The following is a 15,643-nucleotide window of genomic DNA, read 5'->3' as shown; positions in this document are numbered from 1 at the left end:
GGTTCCAGTTTTCCCACAAACTCACAAACATTTGTTATCTTTAAAAATATATACATATACACACACATATACACATATATACATGCACACAAATATACATATATACACACATATATTATTCTACATACATACACACACACACATATATATACACACACATGTGTGTATGTATGTATATATAACCATCCTAACAAAGGAGAAGTGATATCTCATTATGGTTTTGATATGTACTTCCCTGATGATTAGTGAGGTTAAGCACTTTTTCATATATCAACTGGTCATTTATATACTTCTTTGGAGAAATTTCTACTGAAATATTTTGCCCATTTTTAAGTGGATTATATGTGCTTTTTGCTGAATTATAGGAGTTCCTGATATATTTTGGATATTAACTGCTTATCAGATAAATTGTTTGAAAATTTAGTTTTCATTACATAGGTCATCTTTAAAGTATGTTATTTCCTTTTCTTTGCAAAATATTTTAAATGTGCTATAGTTCCAGTTATCTGTTTTTTCCTTGTTGCCTGTACTTTCGAGATGATATCCAATACCAATGTCAATGGCTTTTCCCTTATGTTTTTTTCTAGTTTTAAAATTTCAGAACTTCCATTTAAATCTTTAGTTCATATTGAGTTATTTTTTGTGTATCAGGAAAGACAAGGATCCAGTATCATTAAGTCTTATTCTTTTTTTACTCCGTCTATTTCCTACATCTTTCATCAATGTCTTCTTTGGAGTGGCCTGAGTTTTGTTATAAGAGTACTTCATTTTGTTCTGTTTTCTTATTACTTTAGTTAGTGTTCAGACCAATTGTCAGTTATACATGTTTTTATTCTTTTTCCGAAGAGTAAACCATGTAAAATGGTGACATTTGGTCATTAATGTATATAAATATTATGAGAATACACTGTCTAGATTATAATAAAGGCTCAAAGAAGGGAGTAACACATTCTAAACTGAGAGAATTGTATTGGGGAAACTTTATTAAAATCCAAAATGTTTTCTCAGTCCACGAAGATAAAACGTTTCAGATGGACACTGGAGGAAAATTAATGCAATGGAAAGAGCAGTAGGAACAATGAAAACAATGTGAATTCAAGGGATATTAATTCAAAAAGGGTCTTGAGAATAGTATGTGGGAAGAGAATAGCATTGTAAAGTAAATTAATTAAATTACTTCGAGAAGAGAGTGAAGTCATTTTATTCTCTAAATAAGGGAATATGAAAAGAAATAAAGCTTTGGGGAGGAATTTAATATATTTAATTTCACCATGCTGAAACACAGATGCCTGTTGCACATCTAACAGAAAACACAGGAAAGAGGGTTGAGTAATGAACAGAGATATGGGAGATAACACATATGTGGGAGTCAAGGCCTTCAGATTAGATGAGTATCTGAAGGAAAATATAGAAAAGTGAGAAGAAGATCAGCTGCTGAGGATACTCATAATTAAAAATTAGTCTGAAACAAATTTTACACAAGATATCTGGGAAAGGAAAGTCAGAAATAAAAGAGGAAAATGCAATCCAAGAGAGGTTTTTCATGGTCCACAAACAAAAGGTGTTTTGATTCTATTCTATTTTTAAGGAAAAAAACAAAACAAAACAAAACAAAACAAAGCATCTGTCAATTTAGTAGCACAGATGACCATGGTAATATTTTGTCAAGGCAAATTCAATGATGGGAGCAGTTGCCACAGTACAGTGGGTAGAAGGTGAAGTTAAGAAGAAAAGACAATGTAATGAAAAGCTTAATGAGAATATTTTTTAAAGGCTCTTGGCTTTGTAGAGAAGAGTAGACATAAGTTGTCACTTATCAGAGAACACAATGATTAATGGGGACTTTTTCTTTTTAAATATAAAAGTGTATAATAAGCTATTTACTGTAAAAAGAAATAAAAGTAGAGTGTGACAGACTCAAGACCCTATAAAGTATGTAAAAACCAGTAGGTCAAATCCTTTGGGGAGAAAAGATGACATGCTCAAGAGCAAAGAGGTAAGATTAGTCTTAGATAGGAAAAGAAACACCTCTTCCTCTGAGATTTCACAGAAATCTATGCTGGACATTTCACTTTTTAGCAGACAGTATAGGAAAATGCACTCTGCTGAGGTAGAACAAGGAACTTACTGTCTTATAAGATGTAAAGATTCTTTTGATGATAAGGCACAACACACTGACGCTCCGATAGATTACGTGAAGGCAGAATTTGTTATTACAGCTCCAAATGAGAGAAAGGTGTCATATGGGGCCACACAGTCTGGGTAATTCTAAGCTGGAATTGTAGGGGGCAGGTGATGTATGGCAGGTGAGGCGGTGTTGGTTAAGATTTCAAGGGCTCCTTGCAGTCTGGCTAATTTGAATAATTTCTCAGTCTCAATGACACAGAGGTTGTCTCTAGTAGTCTGATACTTGATCCAGGGGCAATTAAGGACGGTGTATAGGAGTCAGAATTATGAGAGACTGCCAAGAGAAGTGCTTGGAGTGTGGACTCAGCTGCATAAGAAGGAGAACTAACTGGGTCTCTTGCCAGAGCCTCAAAACTAAATCAAGATGGCACTTGAGAGAAAAAANGAGGAACTTGAAAAAAAAAAAAAAAAAAAAAAAAAAAAAAAAAGCTTTATTACACATATGGAAAAAGGCAAACATTAGAGAATGTATCTGACAATGGACTGGCTGAGGGATATAATACAAAAATAATTGCCAAGCTTCTAATAACTGACATTATGTCCAGGCATTGTTTTGAGCATTATGCATAAATTATTTCAATCTTGACAACCACATGAGATAAATACTGTAATTCCTGAGCTTTACAGACAAGGAGTCTGAGTCACAGAGACCTTAAGTAATATACTCAAGGTCCTACAGGTCTTACATTGGAGTTAAAGGAGCTGAGACAGTGTTAATCCTAGAGCTTTGGCTCGTAACTCCTCTTTTAGCCATGATACTAAATGCGGATTGTCTTGCCGAGATGGCATTTGTGAAGTCTATAAAGGTGTAATTACATCTATGCTCAGAATCCTGTCATTCCTCCTAGAAATGTTAAGCAACCCAGATATAGAAAGAAGGAATTGGGGTTTATAGGACAAATCACTGGCAGGGAAAAGATGTGGATGTTTTGAGTTAGGGCTTGAACAATCTAAATAAATAACACATGCTTTATTACACTAGAGTGGAACAAGTTAAGAGAAAGGTACAGGAGTATGAGTAATAAAAACAAAATCTCACCTTATTTCCTACAAAAGAAGATTATACAATAAGGCTTTCCTTCTGCAAACAATGAAATTGCTAATTTTTATCCCTTAGCCGGGGATGCTTAACTGTCACTGGTGTAGCAGATTGACCAGTTTCTGGTCCTCCTCTTCCACAGCAGACTTCTTTTCATAGGGAGAGAGATAATTATGCAAGATCTATGTGAGGCTGGTTCCCAAAAGTGAAGAGGCTCAGGTAAGCATACCCAGTTTCTTCACTTAAACTCAGAGATAATTCACTCTCCTTTCCTAAGTAAAACTGTTAAAGAATAGAGAGGGCCAGAGATGTTAGTTTAGTAGAAGACCCTACATGGGACAGAAGGAGCAGAAAGTAATTACCTTCCCTATTTCTTAGTCTCTTATAATTTTGAGCTCAGGTGATGTAACTGCTCAGGGAGTTAGCTTATTAGAGAAGGAAGTGAAGACATATTTGGAACATGGATTGCAAGAAAAGGACATATTTGAGGGTCTGTAAGCTCTGGGGGGTAGTTAATAAGGATATACATTTGTAGTAAAGCTAGAAGGCGGGAGGTGGTGACGGAGATTGATGTGAGAGAGCTTTTTAAGAGGAAAAGGTGTTTTTGTTTGTTTTTGTTTTTGTTTTTTTTCACTGATAAGGATATGAACTGGAGAGGCAAATAGGCTTCCCCCTGAATGCTAGCCCCAGTTAGTTGGTATGGTCACTTAAAATAGTATGTGAGAAAACTGAAAAAAACAAAATCAGTTTTCAGAGTGTGTTGAAAAGAATGCTAGCATTGATTTTGTGGTCATGTGTAGTTATGGAAAGGGGAGCAGAAGTTTGTACACTGAATGCTTGGTATCAGTGGACCAGCAGGAGTAAGATTTGAAGTGAAAGGTAGATGAATTTTTTTTTTTTTTTAGTAAAAACAGGAACAGAAAATTCATGCTCATTGTTAATGGGTCTTCTACTTAATGGAGTTTCTCAGAATATTGGCACAAGTAGAGTGAAATGAAAAACAAAGTCTGTAGTATATGCATCGAATAACTTAACTGGTTAAAAATATTCTTTTTCTAAAAGACTGGCCGAAAGCCACTAAGGGGCAGTAAGACAATGCAGACATTTTCTACTCTTCGCCCCGGAGATAAAATGCACTATTGTTAAAATATTTACTGTCCCTTCCTACTGATCCTCATTGGAGACTTAAATTTTGTTTGTTAAGTAACTAGCTTTATCCAGTTAATTATGAATGACAGAGCTGCCACATGTCTCCTCTTGTGCATGCTAGTCTTCCAGAAGATAGCACGTCCCAGATAGGGGTAGCACCTTCAATAAAGGTCTGAAATAAAGAAGCTAAAGGGTAGAGCAACACTGTGCCCCAATAGACATCAGTTTTTAGACAGTTTGTTTCTTCAGCATTTCTTAGACTAAGATATCAGACTTTAGTTTGAGAAACTTAAATGTTTCCTTCACACAGAGGAGAATGCAATTAAGTTGATTATAACTCATGCTTTGCTTCAAGTGTTGCACAGATAACTGATGCTAATGAGGATCAAAATAGTCATTCCTCAGTGACCATCAGGAGTCTAATTCTAGTCATTCCGTGACCGATAATATTAATGTGGAAAGTTAAGCAGATGAACCTATTAAGCATATTGAAAACTCAGCAATAGTTTCTAAATAGATGAATAACATAATGTGCTAATTCATCAAGACTCTCTGATAAGTTTAATTAAGCATTCTTTCACTTAAAATACACACAGTTCAGTTTACTCTTACATTTTCTGAAGCACAATGCAAATGAACTTTTTATGAAGCAAGATCTAATAAATTACTTCACTGTTTCTTTGCTTTTCACCCTTAATAGATTCTCCAGTTTAGAAATGTCCGTTGTACTCAAAGAAAGAATCGTCATTCATGATTAGAGTATGCTTAAAGTTTATAAAATTCTTAGTTTGTCCCCAATCACACTCCATGTTGCCTCTCCAAAATATGAAGAAAATGGATGAATCTGGAAGTACATATCCAAGTGGCTGTGATGGCAAAACAGAAAAGAGCATGAGGAAGAAAAACATAATGTAAAAGTAATAGCATGTGAAAATAGAGTAAATGAAACTTTGTTTTTCATTGCATAGTGCTTGGCTTACTGGCTTCTTTGTTGAAAATATTTTGAAGGGCTACTTGGGTTACTTTTCCAGATTATTTCACCCTCTGTCTTTAAACCACGTAAAGATGGTAGTCTGTGCAGAGTACCCAAGTCTTTTCTGGAAAAGAAGAGATTTTCTGCAAGGAGATTGTTTTTGCAAAACAGAAATTTATATCTCCTTTTCAGTACTTTTCATGTTGCATTTCATTTTTGCTTCTGTACCTATTTTCTCAACTAGACTAAAACAGGGGATGTTTATTCTGTATGCTTATATTTTCAGTGTTTAGCACAGTGCATAGTACATGGTAGGTGTTTGATAAATGTTTCTAAGAACTTTCTAAGATTTATCTGCTTTTTTGAACACCATAGTTCAGAGAATTCACTGGACTTTTGTTTCTGACAGCTTTAGGTAAATTTGAAGTGGTAAATAAGTCAGTAATTAGAGGGCTCAAACTCTGTCAAGGTTATAACTTTTCAATATAATGATAAAAAGAGTCAAACATTCTTTTCATGGGTTGCTTACTGATATATTTGATTATTCTGGTCCCCAGAATACCCTAATATTCAATTCATTGTTCCATTAACTACTTTCAAATCTTTGAAAATAAACCTGATTATTTTTAATAAATGAGTGCATTGAGGTAAAGTACATTTTGTTTGCTAATTTGCCTGTTTGCTAATTTCTCATGGAAAAATTAAAATCATCCTTTGTTTCCATAATGAAAATAATTTTGTACAAAAAAAAATGAAGCTCACTCAGAGATCCCTTGTCTTCCCATCACTAATGCATGAATCTATTAAGTCTAAATTTGACAGTTACAATAGGAGACTGATATTTAACTATCACCATATTTAAATGTCTGTCAACAGGAAAGATGATGGGAATATCATAAGTATGTGTCACAAAAACACACTACATGAGAATCTTGAAAAGAATACTTTTAAAGTACAGTTAAACACAAAGCTGATGATTTCTGATGGCATGAAGACCAAAGTGACCGGCTTTGAGAATGATGGGACATGGTGCAGCTTAAAGAATTTTCACGATATGCTTCATTATAAACATGTGAAATAGAATTCTAAATACAGGTCAGAGTTAATAAAGAAGAAATATTCCTGAAATGATCCCATGTGAGACTGATTTGAGTCACAGCAGAATATTCAATAAAGTTTTCATTTGAAAGATATGGAAAAACAGACTTTGGGAAAAGCTTGGGATATATGCAAAGACTGAGGTGTCTGTTCAGATCCTTAATGATTCTGATTATATGGTGTATCACATTAAGTGAGCAAAATGGAAGAATAAGTTTTCCTATTTTTGAAGAAATTTCACTATACATATATGAGAGTGTATGCACACAGACACAGACACACATACAAATCTATGCACATGTATGCACAGTGGCACACATAAATGTTACATTTATGTAAATGTATATGTGCACATATGTACATACTGACACATTTATTTGAAAGTTCATGTATGCATATCCATGTTTGTATATATATGTGAATATCCAAATATACACGGTATGTATAGGCATGTGTATGGTAAGCTGAACAGATACCATGAATATTAAAAGAGAAAAGCAACATATGAATCCTGTGATATGTTACTATTTTGATCCCCTTTCCCAATTCAGTATCCTTTCCTAGGAAGCATTTTCAATTATTTTCAAAGAAGTTAGGAGCTCCATTAAAAAACTTTCCCCCACACTGAGACATTCCGAAGTGTAAATATAAAATTTGAAATTTAAATTTGATAGAATGTCTAAACTCTCCTTTAATTGGTTCAGTTCTTGTATTGTCTTTGTAGTGATACAATCCAATATCTTCCATTGTACATAGTGTTTTTTATAATCACAACTTACTAAAAGCTTAAAATGCTGGCATTTTTAGTGCTTCATTTGAAGAACATTTATTAAATATTTCAAATTGATATTGAACATTATGGAGCTTAAACTTAAAGGACTTACTGTCAAAAAGTTCAACACTATTTTAGGACTTTAGTTTGATTTTACATTTATCTTTTGAAAGGCTCAAACAATCCTGAAATCCAATTAATGAAGAATAACATAGAAAGTATTACTGCCACTCTGAAGTACTGTTTAACATTCAACACCAACTTTGTAACAAAAATTTGAATTTCCACAATTCTGTCTGTGTTTAAATACAATTGCAGTTTGTATTTTGATTTTAGAATATCACAGCTTTGTATATAATTAATTTGAGTTTCTACTACAACCTATTATAATTTTTTTTCTATTTTTAGTTTTTTAAGGGCTTTTTAAACATAAGGCATTGCCCTATCATATTTAAAATTCTTACTACTATAAATAATTTCTTCAGTATTGAACCTTTTACTATGAAGTTATAACAGCTTTCCCAGTTATGTCTGGTGCTTTATCTTTGAAAAAAAATGTCAAAAGCTTTATTTCAACTTTATCAATTCAATGCAAAAAATATCAAACCACTCCTGCAGTTAACAGGACTAATTTTCTCCTTGGAGAATCTGATGTCACCAATACAAAAACAGATAAATATCTGTCTGCAAATTCTTCTTTTGAAAATGAAGCCAACACATTAACAATCATTGTTTCATGTTTTATGTGTGCAAATGAAAACTTAGATTTAAAACTCAATGAAAATAATTGATATGGGTCACTTTATTTAAATAAAATGTCAAGCTTCATAGAATGACACTGTAAATGCACCTTCTATAGCTGCATATATATAACAGCTTTGGAGAGAACCAGTCTTAAATTAACTACTAACTTCTGAAGCAAATGCTAATGCTTCTTTAGTAGATCTGTTTCTTCTTATTTTATGTAGTCAGTGATATCCTCAACTTCCCTATCATTGATGAAATCAACTTTCTTGGAAAATGGACATTTAGTATGTATTTTTTAATTAAGCATGCACTTTTGTTTTTAGTTCACTGATGCAGAAAACACTTAAAAAAATAATAAAGATATTTTTAGACTTACAGCACAATGTGTGCCTAAAGCACCAAAACACGAATATTCAGGCTACTATTTGGTCCCTGGCAGTGGTTCTCAATATCAATTTCCTGCACAAATTTCTTGTACACAAAATTATTATTCCCAAGTTCTTTTCCATTGCCTAATGACATATCCACTGGTGCACCAAAGATGAGTGGGGCTTGGCAGTGAAAGTAGTGGTCAGCCCTGGCAGGGAGGAGTATTTTAACACTGCCCCTGTTTGGAATTAACAGAGCACAAGACAGCCAGAAGCAGAAAACACCAATCTTTAACTAGCTGTATTATTGTTTTTAAAATCCCTGTGTGCAATGCACACCCTAATTGCCTGCACAAGGGATAGTCTGATCCTCCCTCATCCCAGTAGCATTCTATGATGGCTTGCTGCATCTTACAGGTCAGCATACTGGTCACAGCACAGGTGGATATTGTAACTAGTGGCCAGCAAGAGGCAGAAGTGTTGAAGACTTCTCACATAGAAAGGTCAGCTTTCTGTGGCTGCTGATCTTGAAAAACTCTGCATGCTGTATTTAGGACAAAGTTGTTTTTTAGAATGTATTTGGGAAAAAGGTTGAGCAAAGAGAGTTGACTTTTTGCTGGTCTGGTGGTCTATTAGATTTAACCAAGTGAAAACTCTATTCATTACTCATATATCTCAGTTTCTAAAGAGAGACATAGCAGAGATTGGAAGCACAAAGTGGATATAGGCAACACCCCCAGGCTTTTAATGCAAATATTAAAAGATACTTTTTTTAAGCAAATGGAAAATTCCTGAAAAAGATAAATAACACAAGGCCTGGGGCCACAAGGTCAATTTTTTCTGTAAAAACTAAAATAAAAACATAAGTTGAGGATCCTTGAACAAACTTATAAAGATATTCTCTCAGTATGATCCTGAGCCTGGAGAGTATAACAGTAAGAAGTCAGGGTACTCAGAAAGAAAAAACAAAAAACAACTATTTTTCAGAGAACTGATCAATATCTAGAGATAAACAGTGTGACGGCAAATTTGTTATTTTATGGTCCTACACTCAACAAATGGACAGAAGACTTAACAGTTGGCCTGCCCTGAACTCCACTACAGTCACAAAATTCTGAACTGACAAGTCAAAAGTTTTTTTTAAACCCACCACTTCCTTTCCCTTGTGCAACTTATTGGCTTCTGCCTTTACAAGTCTCATCCTTGCCTTTGCTCACAGAGACTGTGATCCAAAGCCTGCTCCCACTCTCTCTCTCTGTCAGTCTCATCTATTTANTAAAAGATACTTTTTTTAAGCAAATGGAAAATTCCTGAAAAAGATAAATAACACAAGGCCTGGGGCCACAAGGTCAATTTTTTCTGTAAAAACTAAAATAAAAACATAAGTTGAGGATCCTTGAACAAACTTATAAAGATATTCTCTCAGTATGATCCTGAGCCTGGAGAGTATAACAGTAAGAAGTCAGGGTCTCATCTATTTAGTATCTATCTATCTATCTATCTATCTATCATCTATCTAATCTATCCATCTGATGCTTTAAACAAATTTTCTCTGAGTTATTCTTTGATAATCTGTAGGCACCATTGGATTAGGTTTCCTGACTTGTTTGGTAATAAACTTCCATTAATACTCACTACAAACATATCTCATTTTATTGTGAATCACTTTTTTTGTGCTTCACAGATACTGTGCTTTTTATAAATTGAAGATTATTGGCACTCCCTGCCTCGAGAAAGCCTACTGGCATCATTTTCCAACAGCAATGTCTCTGTGTCATATATTTGGGTAATTATTGTCATATTTCAAACTTTTCCATTATTATACATTTGTTATGGTGATTTAGAATCAGTGATCTTTGATGTTACTATTGTAATTGTTTTGATGCACTATGAACCATGCCCATATAAGACAGTGAACTTAATAAGCTGGTGTGTTTGGTGTGTGCTTCACTGGCTGGCCATTCCCCCATCTCTCTCCCTCTCCTGGGCTTCCTTACTCCCTGAGACACAGCAATACTGAAATTAATCCAATTAATAATCCTACAGTTGACTTTAAATGTTCAAGTGAAAGAAGAGTTGCACGTCTCTCACCTTCAATCAGCAGCTAGAAATAATTAAGCTTAGTGAGGAGGGCATGTCAAAAGCTGAGTTAGGCTGTAAGCTAGGCCTCTTGCACCAAACAGTAAGCCGAGTAGAGAATACAAAGGAAAAGTCTTGAAAGAAGTTAAGAATGCTACTCCAGTGAAGATACAAATGATAAGAAAGCAAAACAACCTTATTGCTGATGTGGAAAAAATTTGAGTTGTCTGGAGAAGATCAAACCAGTCACAACATCCCTTTAAGCCAAAGCCTAATCCAGAGCAAGTCCCTAACACTTCAAGTCTGTCAAGGCTGAAGGAGGTGAGGAAGCTGAAGAAGAAAAGTCTGAAGTTAGGAGAGGTTGGTTCATAAGGTTTAAGTAGAGAAGCCATTTCCATAACATGTAAGCACAAGGTGAAGCAGCAAGTGCTGATGTAGAAGCTGCAGCAAGTTTTCCAGAAGGTCTAGGTAAGATCATTCATGAAGGTGGCTACACTTAAATAACAGATTTTTGATGTAGACAAAACGGCCTTCTATGGGAAGAAGATGTTATTTAGGACTTTCATAGCTAGGGAGAAGTCACAGCTTCAAAGGACAGGCTGACTATCTTGGTAGGGGCTAAAGCAGCCAGTGACGTTAAGCTGAAGCTAACAATACTCATTTACCCTTCAGAAAATCCCACGGGCCTTAAGAATTACTCTTAATATACTCTGCCTGTTCTCTACAAATGGAATAACAAAGTCTGGAACATGGTTTACTCAGTATTTTTAGCCCACTGTTGAGAACTACTGCTCAGGGGGAAAAAATGATTCCTTCCAAAATATTATTACTCACTGACGATGCACCTGGTCTAACCTGCAGGCAGGGAGGATTGGCTCCAATTTTGAAAGAAGTTCTACTGTGGGTAAAATGCTATCAAACAACATTGTGTTCTTCAGAGAAATCATTCATGAAAGAAATAGTTAACCGATGCAGCAAAGCTCATTGTTGTCTTATTTTAAGAAATTGTCACAACCACCCCAACCCTCTGCAGTCACCACCCCTTTCATTCAGCAGCCATTAACACCAAGGCAAGATCGTGCACCAGCAAAAAACTTATCCCTTACGAAAGCTCAGATAATGATTAGCATTTTTAGCAAAAGTGTATTTTTTAAATTAAGATATGCACATTTTTTGCACAATAATGCTATTGCACAATTAACAGACTATAGTATAGTATAAGCATAACTTTTATATGCATTGGGAAATAAAAATTCATTTGACTCTCATTTAAAATTTTTTTAATGTTTACTTTTTAGAGAGAGAGAGACAGACAGACAGAGCATGAGTAGGGGAGGGGCAGAGAGACAGGAATACACAGATTCTTAAGTAAGCTTCAGGCTCTGAGCTGTCAGCACAGAGCTTACACGGGGCTTGAACTCACAGACCGCGAGATCATGACCCGAGCTGAAGTCGGATGCTTAACTGAGTCACGCAGGAGCCCCTCATTTGACTCTCTTGTGATATTAACTTTATTAAGGTGGTCTGGAACAGAATCAGCAAAATCTTTGAGGTATGCCTGTATATCTCTGAGATTTTGTTTCTTTTTTTTCAAAGTATAAATCAGAACCATCATAGGCAAACCAAAATCCACAGTTACCTTAGAGTTAGCAACATGAGCTTTTCAATTCAGTCCATCTGCTACTTAAATTACATCCTTCTAGAAATGTCAGAACGTTCTCATTTGATGAATGGGAATTCATCAATTCCAAATTGGTCTTTTGGAAGTCCAACTGGTGGCTAAAAAATCACATATCAGAGGTGTGGTAATATATAATGTATTTAAAATATTTTATTTGAGCAACACTAACTGTAAAAAAGACATATGTCTTTATTTATGCTAAATGAAAATCAGATAGGTTGACACCAAACAGTGAAGCAAGTTAGTTGATTTCTTCTCTCAAAGTCCCTCTCTTCCCCAGTTCTCTGTATCAGTTGTTTAAATCTTAAGTTTCATTTCCCTCTTAATTTACTTATCCCGGCCTGGCTTTCATTTTAGCCTAGTAGCTCTCACTCAGTCAATTAGCAGGCGGAATAAAGGTCAGCTGCTCAAGGGATTCTCTATGCTCTTTAATAGCAAGTGCATCTTCATTAGTATTTATTTCTAGCACGGGAGAGACAAAATCTGTATAGATGCTAGAAAGCAAGTTATAGACAGAATTAAGTGAATGGAATACTAGTGTTGAAAGGTATAAACATCAAGTATAAAATGACATTATTTAAGGTATTATTAGAACTCTGAGTAGCAGAATGAAAACAAGTATTTAGGCCAATGTCGGAAAAAAAAACTTCTTAATGATGATGACTTCTTAATGGTGATGAGTGTGTAACTCTCTCTCCAGGGAACAAATGGAAGCTATCATTTCCAAACTCTATAAGCTTAACTGGGTAAAGGATAAGCCACTAGGCAACGTCCTTCTGGGAAAAAGATGCATTGGCAAGTAACATGAGATAGTTTCAAATTAAGAACAGAGAGTAAATTTATGACTCTGTTTATACATAATGTCATCTGTAAAATGAAATTGTCATCACTTTTCTGAATAAGATAAAAATAACAAACAAAAACTACTTCTTTAATTATATTTGAGTGAAAAATTTCAGCCAACTTGTCCTTTTTTGGAGTTACCTTCCTAATAGCTATAGTTGCCTTACATATTTTGGCTTATCTTACCACTGTTAAGTTTCCACATTCTTAGTAAAGGAGATACCAAATGCTGGGAAGCCACTGCACTTCCTGGAATGGGAGTTGGAAGTCCTAATCCCAGTCAAGTAAAAATGTACCACATGCCAATCATTAATATTTTCAGTAGCATGAGAAGTAGCACCACCAACCAATTATTTTTTAAAATGGAAAACAATGAATAAATGATATCAAGATTTCCAGCAGCTTGTTGATCTCAGCAAAAGCACTTTAATTGTGTTCTTTAACTATGAACAGTAAGAAATTTTCAAGGTTGTGATATAAAATATGGTTGTTTTCTTTCTAGAGAAAAGCCTTTCTGTAAATCAAGGCTAGAGTTGGGCACAAATAGAGCAACATATAATTTCACAGAATTCTATTACCCCTTTGACACTTAGGAGAAAATATACTTGAAGTGGTTTCCTGCCAAATAGAGAACATATGCATTGCAAGAGTTTGTTTTGAAAAAAATCTTTAATCAGCTCTTGGCCAATGTTCCCAAGAAAGATTCACGCCAAATATGCTGTCAGAGTTCTTCTCCTCACACAGGTGTCTGCTAAGGATATGAAGAGGGAAAAACAAAACAAAAGAAACAGAAAACATGTGAAGCACAGCTTTATTGTCTAAGACAGCTAATCATGGAAAAGTTTACATCATTTCTAATAGAGAAGACTAAATGGTAAACCCTCTTAAAATTTTTAGTCAGCTAAGAAACATGATTTCATTTCTGTGTGTTACTTCTCATTAAGGGTTCAGTAAGTATGTCTGAAAGATGATAGAATGAAAGTAAGCTTACTGCTCAAAACATGTTAAAAAAACACATAAAATCAATAACTGGCTGAGCTATTCAGAATGTGCTTCTAGAAATGGACAATTGTTAACCAAAACAAACCAAAACAAAACCTCCCAAACAAACAAAAAACACCTAAATTGAAATCCACTAGTGAATAGCATCCTGTTGACTAGGATTTATCATATTTGGAACTATCTCTTCTGTTTTCCTGAACATTCTTTAAGTTTACAAGTAAAAGAAAATTATGCAGAACATGAAAGAAAATATTAATGGGAAGTATCCTTCTGTTGTAGTTGTAATTTTGTGTAAATATAGGATCGATCAAAAACTGAAAGGTAAATGAGCCAATACTATTGATTTCCTAATAATTTTTTTTACTAGACTTGAATTTAAATATTCCAACATTATATGTCAGAAAAATACTATGTAATTATAAGGGTGACCCCACTGAAGCACATTCTATTTGTAACAATGATAACATATAGAATACTGTACTTATATAGTGTGTTACACAAACATTGGAGGTTGTATTTTTGTTTTTAAAAGCATTGAAAATCTCTGCTGAATCTTTCTGTTGTGAAACTTCCTACTTGATACAATCAGTTTGCCTTTTCTTGATCACACAAAATATTCCTGATGGGTTTTGTTGTTAAATATAGTGTCCACAGGCTGGGAAATGGTTCCATTATTCAGGAACCAGGGCATATATATGTTCAGAATACGTTTTGTCTCCCCCCTCCCCATTATTCCTAACTCTGAGAGCTATTTATATGAACTAAACATAGATAGTGCTTAAACTGTAAGCATCATGATCTTTAAAATTGTAGTTAGTATCCAATAGGAAACATACCAGGTATCTATTAGGTTGTATTAGCATGGAAACAGTGAAATGTTAAGTAGAATCCATCAGATATCTGGAATGTGTGGATTTTAAGAATTCTGCAGTCTTCGAAAAATCAGCTGTTCCCAAAGGTCAGTTCTGACATAAACATCAAGTATATTTAGATCAAACTTTGGAGCTGCTAACGTGCCCTGCTATTCTTTAATCCTTTTACACATTCAAAGCCTGTGAGCAGTCAGGGCAGGATTTACTTGAGTTTCACTTTCCACTTTGCTTTCCCACTCAGTAGCATTAAGGTGAAACTCCCAAAAGATAACAACAAGCTAAGATGAGCTCATCTAAATGCAACCCAAGTTATTCAGGCTTAGATAATAGCCACTGCCAAGATAATTTATGGTTTTCAGCATTTGTTAACATTGGTGACCAACCAGGCCCTAGCAACTGTATTAAGTCATGAGCTGACACAAGTGCAAAGTAATTTGCACAGGCTGAAAAAGGAGAGTCACAGAGAACTTTAATAATGTAAGTTTTATTTGAACTTTGCCATCACCCTAGTTTACAGAAGTTAATTCCTACCCTCAGTTTCAAAAGACAAAGATTAATTGACCCTCCTTATCGGAGTGTTCTTCAATTAGAAATGTTCTTTTCTCACCTATATCTTCCATCATAGATGGTGGTCACTCAATAAAAAGATGTGCCCTGAACGAATGCTTCCATTTTTCAGAAGAGCAATATGTGGCTACAGGTTACTGCTTTTGTAAAGCTATTACTTCTACTGTCAACATGACTGCTGCCCTAAGATGTCTCATTAGGTGGAATAAATTGAAGCAAACAGGCACAACAGTTGACCAAACACCTTCCTCCCCCAGATATATCTG

General features: G+C 34.8%; 1 long non-coding RNA gene across 1 annotated transcript in view; it reads right to left on the bottom strand.

The window, feature by feature from the left end:
- Positions 1-13,421: 13,421 nt before the first annotated feature.
- The window catches only part of LOC144240829 (uncharacterized), a 192,732-nt gene continuing 190,510 nt past the window's right edge, over positions 13,422-15,643 (bottom strand). The window contains exon 5 of the long non-coding RNA XR_013337866.1: positions 13,422-13,687. This is a non-coding gene — a long non-coding RNA (uncharacterized LOC144240829). The remainder of the gene's footprint in view (positions 13,688-15,643) is intronic.

The sequence above is a fragment of the Crocuta crocuta genome, unplaced genomic scaffold (assembly GCF_008692635.1).
Source record: "Crocuta crocuta isolate KB4526 unplaced genomic scaffold, BGI_CrCroc_1.0 scaffold97, whole genome shotgun sequence".
Lineage (NCBI taxonomy): Eukaryota > Metazoa > Chordata > Mammalia > Carnivora > Hyaenidae > Crocuta > Crocuta crocuta.
This window is presented reverse-complemented; position numbering and strand designations above follow the sequence as displayed.